Source organism: Schistocerca nitens, chromosome 4 (assembly GCF_023898315.1).
Source record: "Schistocerca nitens isolate TAMUIC-IGC-003100 chromosome 4, iqSchNite1.1, whole genome shotgun sequence".
In the NCBI taxonomy this organism is placed as follows: domain Eukaryota; kingdom Metazoa; phylum Arthropoda; class Insecta; order Orthoptera; family Acrididae; genus Schistocerca; species Schistocerca nitens.
The window spans coordinates 328875983-328891335 of record NC_064617.1 but is presented as its reverse complement, the minus strand read 5'-3'; the positions used below and the strand labels follow the sequence as shown (position 1 = coordinate 328891335).

The window sequence follows — 15353 nt, the reverse complement described above, 5'->3', positions numbered from 1 at the left end:
AGATTTCCACACTCCTAAATCCCTAGTTCCATCGTTTCCGATGAGATAGTGAAGTGGAAACGGGAAGGGACACGTACAGCAGAAAAGCGTAAAGGCCGACCTCGTCTGTTGACTGACAGGGACCGCTGACAGTTGAAGAGGGTCGTAACGTGTAAAAGGGAGACATCTATCCAGACCATCACACAGGAATTCCAAATTGCATCAGGATACACTGCAAATACCATGACAGTTGGGTGGGAGGTGATAAAACTTGGATTTCGTGGTCGGGCGGCTGCTCATATGCAACACATCACGCCGGTAAATGCCTAACGCGCCTCACTTGGTGTAAGGAGCATAAACATTGGACGATTGAACAGTGGAAAAACATTGAGTGGAGTGACAAATCACGGTACACAATGTGGCGATCCGATGGCAAGGTGTGGTTATGGCGAATGCCCGGTGAACGTCATCTGCCAGCGTGTGTAGTGCCAACAGTAAAATTCGGAAGCGGTGGTGTTATGGTGTGGTCGTGTTTTTCAACCCCTGTTGTTTTGCATGGCACTATCACAGCACAGGCCTACATTGATGTTTTAAGCACCTTCTTGCTTCCCACTGATGAAGAGCAATTCGGGGATGGCAGATTGTATCTTCCAACACGATCGACCAGCTGCTCATAATGCACGGCCTGTGACGGTTACACGACAATAACATCCCCATAATGGACTGGCCTGCACAGAATCCTAATCTAAATCCTATAGAACACCTTTGGGATGTTTTGGAACGCCGACTTCGTGCCAGGCCTCACTGACTGACATCGATACCTCTCCTCAGTGCACCACTCCGTGAAGAATGGTCTGCCATTCCCCAAGGAACTTTCCAGCACCTGATTGAACGTATGCCTTCGAGAGTGGAAATTGTCATCAAGGTTAACGGTGGGCCAACACCATACTGAATTCCAGCTTTACTGATGGAGGGCGCGACGAACTTGTAAGTCATTTTCAGCCAGGTGTCCGGATACCTTTGATCACATAGTTTAGTTGGAGCTAAACGCATGGCACATTCCATTTCGGAAATCGTTAGGGATTTCAATATTCCGAGGTCCACAGTGTCAAGAGTGTGCCGAGGATGCCAAATTTCATTCGTTACTTCTCACCACAGAAACACAGTGGTGGACGGCCTTCACTTAACGACCGAGAGCAGCGGCGTTTGCGCAGAGCTGTCACTGCTAACAAACAAGCAAAACTACGTGAAATAACCGTAGAAATCAACGTAAAACGTACGACGGACATATCCGTTAGGAGAGTGCGGCGAAATTTGGCGTTAGTGGACTATGGCAGCAGGCGACTGACACGAGTGCTGGAGAGAGCAGACGTGGATACGGTAGTACTCAAGTCCGATAAAGGTAATGCTACTGTTCTCATGCCACGGGAGGGCTATATCAATAACATCAGTGTTTTATTGAATGACTCAGCGTATGGCAGAATCGATAAGGATCCTACCAATCGAGTGGAGCGGAAAACAGCAGAATTTCTATCTAAAGTTCTCTACCAAAGGAGGTCATCAAGAGACTAATACCAAATGGTTCAGTTCCACCTAGGCTGTATGGACAGCCCAAGGTCCACGAGGGAGGTGTGCCTTTACGTCCTGTAGTAAGCTATATTGGAACAGCCGCCTATGATTTGGCCAAATACTTGGCGTCTTTACAGAAACCCACTGTAGGCAAGTGACTACATCATATAAGAAATTCTAGTTATTTTATCACCAGGTTTCAATCACTTAAACTGGAAAGCAACGACTTATTGGTCAGTTTCGATGTCGTTTCACTTTTTACAAATATGCCTCTGATGGACTCACTGCATCTCATCAGCATTAGGTTTGCGGCTGACATTACAGCTTTGTTCGAGCACACTCTCTCCTCGATGTGCTTTTTATTTAACAAAGAGTTTTTTTAACTACCTGGTGATGTCGCCATGGGGAGCTCTATGTTTCCACTGATGGCCATTCTTTTTTGTGGAAGCTTTTGAGAAGCGTGCACTCGCCTCAGCTATTTTAAAACGATTGGTATTTTGGCGGTACGTTGATGACACTTTCATAGTATGGCCTCATGGTTTGGACAGTCTCCTAGAAAATCTGCAATACCTGAACTCTGTACATGAAAACGTAAAATTTACTATGGAGATGGAGCAAAATGGTTGCTTGCCGTTTTTAAACGTCTTAGTGTTATGGAAGAGCGATAGAGCACTTGGACATTCGGTGTTTCGAAAGCCCACTCATAAAGATCTGTATCTGAAGTTAGTAGTTGCCACCGTCCGGTACAAACGATGAGCGTTCTAAAGACCTTACAATCTCGGATGTCGACAACCTGCAAACGAAACTGAACCACCTGTAAACTGTGTTCATCCCAGCAAGTACAGAGAGCGCAACAGACGTACAAACGACAAGACAAAAAAGAGGGTGAGGCCTTAAAAGTGACTTACGATTTATTAGAAATATTTCGGCCAAAATTGAATATTACAAAGACGTAAAGTTCAAGCAGTTTTTCGTCCTCCTCCTAAAATCTCGGCGCCGTTGGATCTGTTAAAGAATACTTACAGTTGCGCAAGGCAGGCATTTACAGAATTCCGTGCCAATGCGTCAAATCTTGCGTAGGACAAACGACGCACACAGTGCAGGAACGCGTCGTAGAACATCGGCGGCATACTCTCCTCTTCCAAGCCAATAAGTCTGCTGTCGCCGAACATTGTATTTCCACTGGTCACTTGATGAAACACTACGGAACGAAAATTGTGGCCCATACGTCAAACTTATGGAACTCCGTCATCAATGAATCAGTGGATATACGACTGTCTGAGTCCCTTACTAACCGAGACGGCAGTTTCCAGTTAAATTCTGCATGGAATGCCGTCATAGAAAAACTTCGTGCTCTGCGTAGCCGGTGTCGTTTGCCATGCGAAGACAGTCGATCTGATATCGATGAAGCCAGCTTTCACCACGGAGGGCTCGAGACGCAGCGCACAGACTTGCAGACAAAGAGCACATGCCCAAGGCCAATTGGACGCACCATTCATGTTTTGGCGGGGTCTTAAATACGTGAGCTCAGTGCATTTCCTGTCAGTATTCATCTGAAGATAGCGAGAAAGCTCTGCGCTGAAATATTGTGGCAGCAAGCTGCAGACATTCGGCACTTCGTCCGAAATTTTATGGATCAATCTGTACACAGAGAAAGTTTCAAATATCACAACTTACTGGAACGCAGGAGCACACCCTGTCATTTTCAAGATAAAACTGCAACACGTAAGCGTTGTCCGGACGAATTTAAAACTTGCATAGCGCTTACTTGCTGCAGTTTAGGATTGAAAATGTCAGGTTATGCACTTGCCGAAATATCGGTGTTTATGGACGACATCACCCGGCTGCATTCCCGTAAGTTATCTGAACATAGTATACGCCAGGAGAAACTCATATCTCACACAAAGAACCTGTATTTATGCATTCAGAGAGCTGTTCTGAGTGCTAACCGTTTTCCTGCACCATATTTGTTTTTGATGTTTCAGAATGTTCAAATGTGTGTGAATTCCTAAGGGACCAAACTAACTTATGCTAAGTGCCCGAGGGTGTACTCGAACTTCCGGCGGGAAGGGGCGCTCAATCCGTTACGTGACGCCTTTGACCGCGTGGCCACTCCGCGCGGCCTTTTGGTGTTTCCATAGTTTTTTGCGTCCCCTGTAGATGACGTTAATACCACCTACTTAATATGGTTTTGCTGAAGTGTTAATCATTTCATATCAAAGAACACTTCGTGTCAATGTTGCATTCGCTACTTTCCGCTTTCGTGATTTTGAAATTTTAATGAACAGCAGTGTACTACGAAAATATTTTCATGTTTCATCTTTGGTCAGTAGCTGATGACATAATCTGGCGTTGTTGTTCGATCAGCACCACACTCAGGGGAATTACGCCGTATAAGCATTCGACTTGGGACGCATACTGAAGTTAAATTTTAGTCAGTCTGCAGTATCTCTTTGTTCTCGACTGTGTTAACGGATATAGTGGTCCCTGAATAGGACCTACCAAATGCTGTACCAGTCGTACCGATGTGTTTGATCACACGTTCAATGGCCATCGCCTTTGGTGGCATCCGGTCCACACTAAAGACCCATACGGCTATGAAGTTGGTGTATGAAGACAGTCACAGAGAACAGGAGTACGCACCGAATTCATTGCTCCAGAGGAATCCTACTAGTCGCCAATCCGGAAGCTAAGTTTTTGACTTTAGAACGATGGAATATAAAACCTTTAAAAAAAACCACTTAACGCCAGACGTTAAGACGACTCCACATGTAGTCTACTTCCCGTGGGCCACCCTGTAGAACCGCTTGTTGCGAGGTTATTCAGCTGTCAGCATTCTGTGTCTGCTTTTTCTTAAACGCATGCTCTGTGTTTTGCTTGTTAAGAACTACCGTCGCGTGCATCAACAGGGGCTTCATCTGCAGCTGTTGCACAGTAGATATAGTTCTGGCTTTAGTTTCACTTTTAGATGCACGCTCTCGTTCGCCTGAATAGGCAGACTTCCTTCTTTTCTCAGGGCGTAAAAATCTTTTACTAAAAGCAAGATAAGTAACATAGAAATTGTCATAGCAGATCCAGCACTTTCGGTGTTTCAACGGCATTACTACCCTGAAGAAAATGTTTGTGACATATGATCTAACTGTCGAATCAGAGAATTCCGCAATTAAAAAATAATTTCATAGTGTATAGCTTAAGCATTTTGCCCGTGGGAAAACTGGAGACGGCCTTGTAAACAAAATTCTTTTATTAAATTTTTCCATCATCGGATCACACAGACGCTTTCATAGTCAGAAACTAAATTATGAAATCAAACCAGCTACTACATACGCGTATAGCTTCCACACATCTGAGTACGTTGCCTGAGAATTCGTCATATTACGATTCAACAGACCAGGAGTGGCGCGTCTAGTGTAAACATATCATGTCTTCTGATTTGTGGAACTGGATATTACAGTTAATTACATAACAGCGTAAAGCTTCTGATTCTTAAATCGTAAATATGAGATTATAATATATCATTAACTTTGGATATGCCTTTCTAAGTAAAAACCTGTAAAAAGAACGTGTCATTATGTGCTACACTGTCGTAAAACTCTATTCACATTGCTATGTAGGTCATTATCTGCAACTGTTGAAGTACTGACATACTTCAGAAATTAGACATATTTAGGCTATTTTTTATTAGTTTTCTTGTTCGTCGTTACTGCACATATACACCACTAAAAGGATAATAATTTTTTAGTATTACTGAAAAGTACAAAAAAGCTACCACCGGCCTATTCACGAATATCTGTGTAATTTCGCAATCCATTCTCAGAACGCTTTAGCACATATGGTTTATTTTATGCATAACTTGTATCAATCAGTTCTGGATCACGGCAGTGCTTTCATTTTCAGTATACTGTGAAAAATACAAAACTGTATTAGAGAGTAAAAACTCATACAGAGATTTCGCCAAATTTGAATGTTCATTGGTAATGTTTTTGTTGCATCACACGTTTGAATAACGTTTGGCATTTTGCAGTGAGATAGAGAATCGAAAGAGTTAAGTCTAATACAATAGCAGAACGATAAACTACCTCTCATTAGTGGCACGTTATAGCATTGTCTTTATGTGCTCCGAACATTTTACTGCGTGCCTACAAATCTCACACCTGCCGTAATATCTCAGTCGTACCCATTATTCTGTATCATACTACTATGGCAAACACAAATATTTATAATGGAGGTAGTTGAGCTTGTATCTCTCTCTCCCTCGTCTGTGTGCTAGCAAATAATCAGTACACAAAAATACGTTAGTACGTTAGACCAGACTGGAAGTTCTCAAGCGGGCCCTTTCTATCAGTAATCGCTATAGCAAGGCCCCGCCATGCAATTTCCTACTAATATGTGTCTGGGCATACGCTCTAGGAGTTTTCATCTAAGTTATAGAAGATGCAGGGCATAACATAACGGTACACATGGAACAATACAACTGGACACATACAACTTGGATATGGAACTAGACGCTTTATTCGAGTGTTACTGCCCATTTATTACAACCCTTTATACACTACTGGCCATTATAATTGCTACACCAAGAAGAAATGCAGATGATAAACGGGTATTCATTGGACAAATATATTATACTAGAACTGACATGTGATTACATTTTCACGCAATTTGGGTGCATAGATCCTGAGAAATCAGTACCCAGAACAACCACCTCTGGCCGTAATAACGGCCGTGATACTCCTGGGCATTGAGTCAAACAGAGCTTGGATGGCGTGTACAGGTACAGCTCCCCATGCAGCTTCAACACGATACCACAGTTCATCAAGAGTAGTGACTGGCGTATTGTGACGAGCCAGTTGCTCGGTCACCATTGACCAGACGTTTTCAGTTGGTGAGAGATCTGATGAATGTGCTGGCCAGGGCAGCAGTCCAACATTTTCTGTATCCAGAAAGGCCCGGACAGGATCTGCAACATGCGGTCGTGCATTATCCTGCTGAAATGTAAGGTTTCGCAGGGATCGAATGAAGGGTAGAGCCACGGGTCGTAATACACCTGAAATGTAACGTCCACTGTTCAAAGTGCCGGCAGTGCGAACAAGACGTGACCGAAACGTGTAACCGATGGCACCCCATACCATCACGCCGGGTGATACGCCAGTATGGCGATGACGAATAGACGCTTGCAATGTGCGTTCACCGCGATGTCGCCAAACACGGATGCGATCATCACGATGTTGTAAACAGAACCTGGATTCATCCGAAAAAATGACGTTTTGCCATTGGTGCACCCAGATTCGTCGTTGAGTACACCATCGCAGGCGCTCCTATCTGTGATGCAGCGTCAAGGGTAACCGCAGCCATGGTCTCCGAGCTGATAGTCCATGCTGCTCCAAACGTCGTAGAACTGTTCTTGCAGATGGTTGTTGTCTTGCAAACGTCCCCATCTGATGGCTCAGGGATCGAGACGTGGCTGCACGATCCGTTACAGCCATGCGGATAAGATGCCTGTCACCTCGACTGCAAGTATACGAGACCGCTAAGATCCAGCAAGGAGTTCCGTATTACCCTCCTGAACCCACCGATTCCATATTCTGCTAACAGTCATTGGATCTCGACCAACGCGAGCAGCAATGTCGCGATACGATAAACCGCAATCGGCTACAATTCGACTTTTATCAAAGTCGGAAACGTGATGGTACGCATTTCTCCTCCTTACATGAGGCTTCACAACAACGTTTCACCACGCAACGCCGGTCAACTGCTGTTTGTGTATGAAAAATCGGTTGGAGACTTTCCTCATGTCAGCACGTTGTAGGTGTCGCCACCGGCGCCAACCTTGTGTCAATGCTCTGAAAAGCTAATCATCTGCATATCTCAGCATCTTCTTCCTGTCGGTTAAATTTCGCGTCTGTAGCACGTCATCTTCGTAGTGTAGCAATTTTAATGGCCAGTAGTGTGCTATGTGAATCATGTAAAGAACATAGCACCAAAACGTACTAGCAGACCTTATGAAACTCTTCTTCACATGAAATGTTCGGAATACCCTCTTTTAGAACCAGCTTTCGCACTGAAATTCAGATATGCTGATGTACCCCTGGAGTATCATGCATGATTCCGCCGCCTTCCACAACGCAATCACGTAGAGTCTCTTCATCTTGTACCGGAGACCTTCCAACTGCCTCCACAAAAGTCTAGAGAGGGCATAAACTGATCACATAAATCATTATGACCGCTGTCCACAATGAGATTGAATGTGGCGTGGCGTGCATGTCACGCGGTAGGGTAAGTACATAAGCGGAGCAGAGATCGAAGGGGGTATTGGACAGATATATTATACTAGAACTGACATGTGATTACATTTTCACGCAATTTGGGTGCATAGATCCTGAGAAATCAGTACCCAGAACAACCACCTCTGGCCGTAATAACGGCCGTGATACTCCTGGGCATTGAGTCAAACAGAGCTTGGATGGCGTGTACAGGTACAGCTCCCCATGAAAGCACCAGTATACTTGGAAGGAGACGATACAGGCTATAAATGACGATACAGGCTATAAATGAGGAAATCCATTGGTCCATAAGGGACTTTGACAAAGGACGTAAATTTATGACCCGGCGCCGGTGAGCAAGCATCTCGGAAACTGCGGTTAGTCGACTGTTCGCGTGCTCTATTGTGAATTCCTACAGTAAAGGATTGAAGGATGGTGAAATAACGAACAGACGACAAGACATCGGATATCCTCGCCTCATGACAGAACGTGGAGATCTGAGGCTTTCCCGTTCTGTAAAGCGGGAGAGGAGGTTATCTGTGCAAATCTGACAACAGAGCACAATGCTGGTGAAAGCACCAGTATACTTGGAAGGAGAGACAGCATTGGTCGTATATTTTTGTTTATTATCGCAAAATCGATTTTCGGTCACTTAGTGACCATCTTCAGTGCTGTAATATATAACTTAAATTAGTAAGCACTGGTGTCAATAAGCTTACGGCGATCACATAGACTCATTGACCGAAAATCGATTTTGCGATAATAAACAAAAATATACGACCAATGCTGTCTCTCCTTCCAAGTATACCTATTATCTGGTCGTAGTGCACAGGACACTATGGAGTCGCCAATCAATGAAAGCACCAGTGTTTCAGAGCACACTGGGACATTTATCTGGCCTACCATCGGACCTGTGGTAGTAATGAAAGGAATCAAGACAGCTGTGAACTACCTGAATATTTCTTAAAAGACATCATAGTCGCCGTTGACTGTATAAAAGACTTATTGTTGCTATTGCAACTTCGGCCTTGTGGCCTTTTTCAAGTAATACTGCAAAGTTACCTAAACAAAAAAAATACAAAAGTGAAGCACAGGGTGTATACACATAATTAAGTAAACATTTCATTAAGAAAGTCGCTCAGTTATAAAAATTGGAAATAAATGTACATTACTTACTTTCTGTCAGAATATAAAACTATCTGACATGAGTACATGTCGTCGTCAAAATGCAGCCTTTTGACTGTGAGAGTCCCACAAGATCTAATGAGTACGACACGTATTACATCGTAATATGTTAAATGTATACTGAACTGTCGATGTTACCATCGTTCTAGTAATCTATCACACATACAAGTTCAAGTGACTGACAACATGTGGAGCTAAGTCAGGGTGGCGCGAAAATACATTTACTAAAGATACTGCCTGTGCACGTAGCAAAGACACTTACCGAAAACATTTTGAACAATTTCGATGGAATAGTACACATATTTACTTAGTCCTGTTTGCTATAATACAGCCTGGTTGAAGGATGATCAAGAAGGCATTGTGATGTTTTGTCGGAATTTGTGGTGCTGCACAGTGAATTGGATTGCTGCCGAGCGTTTTACGCCATTTATATTCGTAAAATTTATACGCATACAAAGTATTATATATCACAGCTCTGTCTTCATCACATTTACGAGCACTTAAGTCAGTGTGGGAGCGTATTGACAGATAACACATGTATTTTCCCCTATTATGTTATAAATAAATATTCCCATCCTATCCTACTGCCCATTACAATCATAGCACTATTTAGTAAGCTGTATATGTCGACAGATAAAAAGACTTTACGATATAAAACTTATAAGTTGTATCCTTGGTGTGCACTATCCTTGCTAAGTGCACAGGCAGAATCTTTAGTAAATGTATTTTCGCGCTAACTGACTTAGCTCCACATGTTGTCAGCGCACCTGAACTTGTATGTGTGATAGATTACTAGAACGGTGGTAACATCGACAGTTCAGTATATATTTAACATATTACTATGTAATACGTGTCGTACTCATTAGATCTTGTGGGACTCTCACAGTCAAAAGGCTGCATTTTCACGACGACATAGTTTTATATTCTGACAGACTGTAAGTAATGTACATTTATCCCCAATTTTTATAATTGAGCTACTTTCTTAATGAAATGAAATGTTTGCTTAATTATGTATATACACCATGTGCTTCCTTTTGTATTTTTTTGTTTAAGTAACTTTGCAGTGTTAGTTGAAAATGGCCATAAGGCCGAAATTGCAACAGTAACAATAAATATTTTATACAATCAACGGCGACTATGATGTCTTTTAAGAAATATTATATGACTGTGACTCCCAACCATGAGAAGTTTACCTGAATATTATTGCGGACCACTTGTATTTCTTTAAGCCTGATATCTTTCCCGACGTTGATTACATCTTCCAGCAGGATAATTGTCCGTCTCACAAGGCCACAGTCGTGCTGCAATGGTTTGAGAAGCATGATAGTGAACTTGTGTTGGTATCTTGGCCACCAAATTCACCTGATCTGAATCCGATGGAACACATCTGTGAAGCTATCGGGCGCCAGCTCTGCGCCTGGAAACACCAGCCTTTAATTTACAGCAATTTTCTGAGCCACGAGTAGGCATCTGGTACCTATCAGTGTAGGTCTAGAGAATATGGAGCCGAAGGGATTAGTCAAACTCTTACTGTACGTCACGGAATCTACAGGGTGATTCAATGCGAAAGAAGATAGAAACACATTGCGCATGTCATTGGCTAGTGGAAGGTTCGTAATTTTGTGTTCGAATTGACAGTATACCATATATTCTACGAGTACATTAGCACCATGCGTTGCTCGGGAAACATCGAAACGGTAGTCCATTTCATTCCACACACGAATGAATTGACAGCTTCAACTGTTCGATTTCTCAGCTCTTGAAGAGTAGCTGCCGTAGAAGGGACAAAAACTCTGTCTTTTACATCTACACTGTATCTACATCCATACTCCACAAGCCACCTGACGGTGTGTGGCGGAGGGTACTTTGAGTACCTCTATCGGTTCTCCCTTCTATTCCAGTCTCGTATTGTTTGTGGAAAGAAAGATTGTCGGTATCCCTCTGTATGGGCTCTAATCTCTCTGATTTTATCCTCATGATCTCTTCGAGAGATATACGTAGGAGGGAGCAATATACTGCTTGACTCCTCGGTGTCCGCGGATCGTGGTCTTGCGGTAGCGTTCTCGCTTCCAGCGCGCGGGGTCCCGTTTCGATTCCCGGCGGGGTCAGGGATTTTCTCTGCCTTGAGATGACTGGGTGTTGCGTGTCTTCATCATCATTTCATCCTCATTCACTCGCAAGTCGCCTTACTGGCGTTAAAGAACTTGTGGAGCGGCGGCCGAACCGCCCCGCGAGGGGGCTTCTGGCCACCAATGCCATACGCTCATTATTATTATTACTCCTCGGTGAAGGTATGTTCTCGAAACTTCAACAAAAGCCCATACCGAGTTACTGAGCGTCTCTCCTGCAGAGTCTTCCACTGGAGTTTATCTATCATCTCCGTAACGCTTTCGCGATTACTAAATGATCCTGTAACGAAGCGCGCAGCTCTCCGTTGGATCTTCTCTATCTCTTCTACCAACCCTATCTGGTGCGGATCCCACACTGGTGAGCAATATTCAAGCAGTGGGCGAACAACTGTACTCTAATCTACTTCCCTTGTTTTCGGATTGCATTTCCTTAGGATTCTTCCAACGAATCTCAGTCTGGCATCTGCTTTACCGACGATCAACTTTATCTGATCATTCCATTTTAAATCACTCCTAATGCGTACTCCCAGATAATTTATGGAATTAACTGCTTCTAGTTGCTGACCTGCTATATTGTAGCTGAATGATAAGGGATCTTTCTTTCTATGTATTCACAGCACATTACACTTGTCTACATTGAGATTCAATCGCCATTCCCTGCACCATACGTCAATTCGTTGCAGATCCTCCTGCATTTCAATACAATTTTCCATTTTTACAAGCTCTCGATATACTACAGCATCATCCGCAAAAAGCCTCAGTGAACTTCCGATGTTATCCACAAGGTCATTTATGTTGTTGTTGTTGTTGTCTTCAGTCCTGAGACTGGTTTGATGCAGCTCTCCATGCTACTCTATCCTGTGCAAGCTTCTTCATCTCCCAGTACTTACTGCAACCTACATCCTTCTGAATCTGCTTAGTGTATTCATCTCTTGGTCTCCCTCTACGATTTTTACCCTCCACGCTGCCCTGTAATGCTAAATTTGTGATCTCTTGATGCCTCAGAACATGTCCTACCAACCGATCCCTTCTTCTTGTCAAGTTGTGCCACAAACTCCTCTTCTCCCCAATTCTATTCAATACCTCTTCATTACTTATGTGATCTACCCATCCAATCGTCAGCATTCTTCTGTAGCACCCCATTTCGAAAGCTTCTATTCTCTTCTTGTCCAAACTATTGATCGTCCATGTTTCACTTCCATACATGGCTACACTCCATACAAATGCTTTCAGAAACGACTTCCTGACACTTAAACCTATACTCGATGTTAACAAATTTCTCTTCTTCAGAAACGCTTTCCTTGCCATTGCCAGTCTACATTTTATATCCTCCCTACTTCGATCATCATCAGTTATTTTGCTTCCCAAATAGCAAAACTCCTTTACTACTTTAAGCGTCTCATTTCCTAATCTAATTCCCTCAGAATCACCCGACTTAATTTGACTACATTCCACTATCCTCGTTTTGCTTTTGTTGACGTTCATCTTATATCCTCCTTTCAAGACACTGTCCATTCCGTTCAACTGCTCTTCCCAGTCCTTTGCTGTCTCTGACAGAATTACAATGTCATCGGCGAACCTCAAAGTTTTTATTTCTTCTCCATGGACTTTAATACCTACTCCGATTTTTCTTTTGTTTCCTTTACTGCTTGCTCAATATACAGATTGAATAACATCGGGGACAGGCTACAACCCTGTCTCACTCCCTTCCCAACCGCTGCTTCCCTTTCATGCCCCTCGACTTTTATAACTGCCATCTGGTTTCTGTACAAATTGTAAATAGCCTTTCACTCCCTGTATTTTACTCCTGCCACCTTCAGAATTTGAAAGAGAGTATTCCAGTCAACATTGTCAAAAGCTTTCTCTAAGTCTACAAATTCTAGAAATGTAGGTTTGCCTTTCCTTAATCTATTTTCTAAAATAAGTGGTAGGGTCAGTATTGCCTCACGTGTTCCAACATTTCTGCGGAATCCAAACTGATCTTCGCCGAGGTCGGCTTCTACCAGCTTTTCCATTCGTCTGTAAAGAATACGCGTTAGTATTTTGCAGCTGTGACTTATTAAACTGATTGTTCGGTAATTTTCACATCTGTCAACACCTGCTTTCTTTGGGATTGGAATTGTTATATTCTTCTTAAAGTCTGAGGGTATTTCGCCTGTCTCGTACATCTTGCTCACCAGATGGTAGAGTCTTCTCAGGACTAACTCTCCCAAGGCCGTCAGTAGTTCTAATGGAATGTTATCTACTCCCGGGGCCTTGTTTCGACTCATGTCTTTCAGTGCTCTGTCAAACTCTTCACGCAGGATCGTATCTCTCATTTCATCTTCTTCTACATCCTCTTTCATTTCCATAATATTGTCCTCAAGTACATCGCCCTTGGATAGATCCTCTGTATACTCCTTCCACCTTTCTGCTTTCCCTTCATTGCTTAGAACTGGGTTTCCATCTGAGCTCTTGATATTAATTCAAGTGGCTCTCTTTTCTCCAAAGGTCTCTTTCATTTTCCTGTAGGCAGTATCTATCTTACCCCTAGTGAGATAAGCCTCTACATCCTTACATTTGTCCTCTAGCCATCCCTGCTTAGCCATTTTGCACTTCCTGTCGATCTCATTTTTGAGACGTTTGTATTCCCTTTTACCTGCTGCATTTACTGCGTTTTTATATTTTCTCCTTTTATCAATTAAATTCAATATTTCTTCTGTTACCCAAGGATTTCTACTAGCCCTCATCTTTTTACCTACTTGATCCTCTGCTGCCTTCACTACTTCATCCCTCAGAGCTATCCATTCATCTTCTACTGTATTTCTTTCCCCCATTCCTGTCAACTGTTCCCTTATGCTCCCCCTGAAACTCTGTACAACCTCTGGTTTAGTCAGTTTATCCAGGTCCCATCTCCTTAAATTCCCAAGTTTTTGCAGTTTCCTCAGTTTTAATCTACAGTTCATAACCAATAGATTGTGGTCAGAGTCCACATCTGCCGATGGTAATGTCTTACAATTTAATGCCTGGTTCCTAAATCTCTGTCTTACCATTATATAATCTATCTGATACCTGCTAGTATCTCCAGGATTCTTCCACGTATACAACCTTCTTTTATGATTCTTGAACCAAGTGTTAGCTATAATTAAATTATGCTCTGTGCAAAATTCTACCAGACGGCTTCCTCTTTCATTTCTCTCCCCCAATCCATATTCACCCACTATGTTTCCTTCTCTCCCTTTTCCTACCCTCGAATTCCAGTCACCCATGACTATTAAATTTTCGTCTCCCTTGACTACCTGAATAATTTCTTTTATCTCATCATACATTTCATCAATTTCTTCATCATCTGCAGAGCTAGTTGGCGTATAAACTTGTACTACTGTAGTAGGCATGGGCTTCGTGTCTATCTTGGCCACTATAATGCGTTCACTATGCTGTTTGTAGTAGCTTACCCGCACTCCTATTTTTTTATTCATTATTAAACCTACTCCTGCATTACCCCTATTTGATTTTGTATTTATAACACTGTATTCACCTGACCAAAAGTCTTGTTCCTCCTGCCAGCGAACTTCACTAATTCCCACTATATCTAACTTCAACCTACCCATTTCCCTTTTTAAATTTTCTAACCTACCTGCCCGATTAAGGGATCTGACATTCCACGCCCCGATCCGTAGAACGCCAGTTTTCTTTCTCCTGATAACGACGTCCTCTTGAGTAGTCCCCGCCCGGAGATCCGAATGGGGGGGGGGGGGGCTATTTTACCTCCGGAATATTTTACCCAAGAGGACGCCATCATCATTTAACCATACAGTAAAGCTGCATGCCCTCGGGAAAAATTACGGCTGTAGTTTCCCCTTGCTTTCAGCCGTTCGCAGTAGCAGCACAGCAAGGCCGTTTTGGTTAGTGTTGCAAGACCAGATTAGTCAATCATCCAGACTGTTGCCCCTGCAACTACTGAAAAGGCTGCTGCCCCTCTTCAGGAACCACACGTTTGTCTGGCCTCTCAACAGGTACCCCTCCGTTGTGGTTGCACCTTCGGTACGGCCATCTGTATCGCTGAGGCACGCAAGCCTCCCCACCAACGGCAAGGTCCATGGTTCATGGGGGTCATTTATGTATATCGTGAATACGACACTCCCCTGTGGCACACCTGAAATCACTCTTACTTCGGAAGACTTCTCTCCATTGAGAATGACATGCTGGTTCTGTCATCTAAGAACTCTTCAATCTAATCACACAATTG

The 15353-nt window shown here is 43.1% G+C and overlaps 1 protein-coding gene across 1 annotated transcript in view; it reads left to right on the top strand.

The window, feature by feature from the left end:
• The window catches only part of LOC126252283 (potassium voltage-gated channel subfamily KQT member 1-like), a 307638-nt gene that overhangs the window by 238996 nt on the left and 53289 nt on the right, over positions 1 to 15353 (top strand). The window lies entirely within an intron of this gene.